General features: G+C 57.6%; 1 non-coding gene across 1 annotated transcript in view; it reads left to right on the top strand.

The window, feature by feature from the left end:
- The first annotated feature begins 2247 nt into the window (after positions 1–2247).
- The window catches only part of LOC126435424 (small subunit ribosomal RNA), a 1910-nt gene continuing 1657 nt past the window's right edge, over positions 2248–2500 (top strand). The window contains exon 1 of the ribosomal RNA XR_007579932.1: positions 2248–2500. This exon is cut by the window's right edge and continues 1657 nt beyond it. This is a non-coding gene — a ribosomal RNA (small subunit ribosomal RNA).

Below are 2500 nucleotides of genomic sequence, written 5' to 3'. Positions count from 1 at the left end.
TTAACCCAACCTATGTTGCGCCTTAACCCAACCTATGTTGCGCCTTAACCCAACCTATGTTGGGCCTTAACCCAACCTATGTTGGGCCTTAACCCAACCTATGTTGGGCCTTAACCCAACACACGTTGGGCCTTAACCCAACACACGTTGGGCCTTAACCCAACACACGTTGGGCCTTATCCCAACACACGTTGGGCCTTAACCCAACACACGTTGGGCCTTAACCCAACACACGTTGGGCCTTAACCCAACACACGTTGGGCCTTAACCCAACACACGTTGGGCCTTAACCCAACACACGTTGGGCCTTAACCCAACACACGTTGGGCCTTAACCCAACACACGTTGGGCCTTAACCCAACACACGTTGGGCCTTAACCCAACACACGTTGGGCCTTAACCCAACACACGTTGGGCCTTAACCCAACACACGTTGGGCCTTAACCCAACACACGTTGGGCCTTAACCCAACACACGTTGGGCCTTAACCCAACACACGTTGGGCCTTAACCCAACACACGTTGGGCCTTAACCTGCTCTGTAATTGTCATACGACGCGTTAAATTAGTGTAGTGTTGCCTAACTGCAACCCCCGCAATATAGTTTGCTACTCGCACTGCCCGGTCCCCAGTGTATCGCTTCATGTTAAACACCTTGCAGCTATACACTGTAATGTGGATGGCAGCAGGACGTACATGCTCAATGCCCTTTGCAGTTGTTCATTGGCATTTGCAGTTGTTCATTGGCATTCGCATGGCGAAGCACTTAGCCTACGCTGTGGTACGGCCTGTGTCAACTGTCCGCTGATGTTGTACGTCCAAATCACACACTGTACTGCACATTGGTCCTCATGTACTGAATGATACATCGTGGTACATGTGACCGTACAACGACTGCGCCAACAACGGCGAACCATGCGGTCCAAATGTTGTGCACTCAGCTACGTGTCGTCTCCCTATAAGAGCTGGATTGCAGTGTGGTATGCCCTGGATGGCGATCAGCATGAGCCGTCTGTTGATGTAGTGGCGCGTGTTGTCAGACGTAGTCGTCTCTTCTCACACACCGTGATAGCATGGTGCACTGCGTTCCACATCTGCGACATGCGACAGAGGCCGGTTGACAGTCGTTCGCGCAATGGACATCGCATACGTACGGGGGCCACCTTCCACGTGTTCGCGAAGCGTGCACATGTTGTTGCGTGTATGTGGGCAGACATAGTGTGTCGTGACACCTGACACAGGCATGCAACAATCGTTGAATTTGCAAATGGCGATGGACGCCTACGTTTGCTGGTGACGTTACGCAAATGAACAACTGGTAAACCGTTGTGGTGCGGTTGTTCTCGCTAGAGGTGAATCAGTGATGGCGACGATCGGTTGAGCTACCAACCGGTTGTTCCAGCGATACCCACCATGCCCACGAACGTGAATGGCATCTGGGTGTGAAGCGATACGCGGCGGTGGCTGGGTGGGACCGTCCCCGGCCGGTGAGGGGGGGCCTCCCGGCGTGCTGGCCGCGCGGTGCGTGGGCGCACGCGCTACAGCCGGCTGGTGGGGGCGGCCAGTGGCAGGCGCGCCGGCCGACGGAGGCGGCAGGCGGCGCAGCTGCGCGCCGGCGCACCCTGCACGCGGCGCCGTGCGGCCAAAGTAGGTCCTCGCGGGCCCGGTGCGAAGCGCGGTGGACATCTGCAGTGTGCTGGTCCGATTGAGGACTGTGTGCGCTGAGGATGCGCCGCCGCCCGGCGCTCGGCGCCGCGACGCCGTCTGCTGCTCGGTCGCCTCTGCGGTTCTCGCAGGTGGTTTGTATCGCAGCTGTGCGGACGTGTTGGCGCGTGCGCTGTGCTGGGAGAGTTCGCTTCGGCACCCAAGTGGGGCTTTTGTCCTTCTGTGGCGCTGGCGTTGGAGCTGCCGGTCACCGTAGGTGGCGCGTGTTGTCTCCCGCCGGCAATGCCACGACAGCACGCTCCCGGGCCTCTGTCGGCAGCGGCAAGCTCAGTTGGGAGCACGGGTGGTCGCACCTAAAGCGTCTACTCGCCAAACCCCGGGCGATTGCGCCTCTCTCGAACCCGACCAAGTACTTAGGACGGCGCTGCGCGCCGCCGGGACCTGAGAGGGTTTCGAGGTGTATGGTGCAGGGGAGCTCAGCCTCCTCCTGTTTGCAGAATAATTGAGCGGACGCTTGCGTGTTCGCGCGGGCCCCCGGGACACACTCCCGGGCGGCCGGCTGCTCAGCTCTAGTTGACGCAGCTCCCTGGTTGATCCTGCCAGTAGTCATATGCTTGTCTCAAAGATTAAGCCATGCATGTCTCAGTACAAGCCGCATTAAGGTGAAACCGCGAATGGCTCATTAAATCAGTTATGGTTCCTTAGATCGTACCCACGTTACTTGGATAACTGTGGTAATTCTAGAGCTAATACATGCAAACAGAGTCCCGACCAGAGATGGAAGGGACGCTTTTATTAGATCAAAACCAATCGGTCGGCTCGTCCGGTCCGTTTGC

Source organism: Schistocerca serialis, unplaced genomic scaffold (genome assembly GCF_023864345.2).
Source record: "Schistocerca serialis cubense isolate TAMUIC-IGC-003099 unplaced genomic scaffold, iqSchSeri2.2 HiC_scaffold_1206, whole genome shotgun sequence".
Taxonomy (NCBI): Eukaryota; Metazoa; Arthropoda; class Insecta; order Orthoptera; family Acrididae; genus Schistocerca; species Schistocerca serialis.
This window is presented reverse-complemented; position numbering and strand designations above follow the sequence as displayed.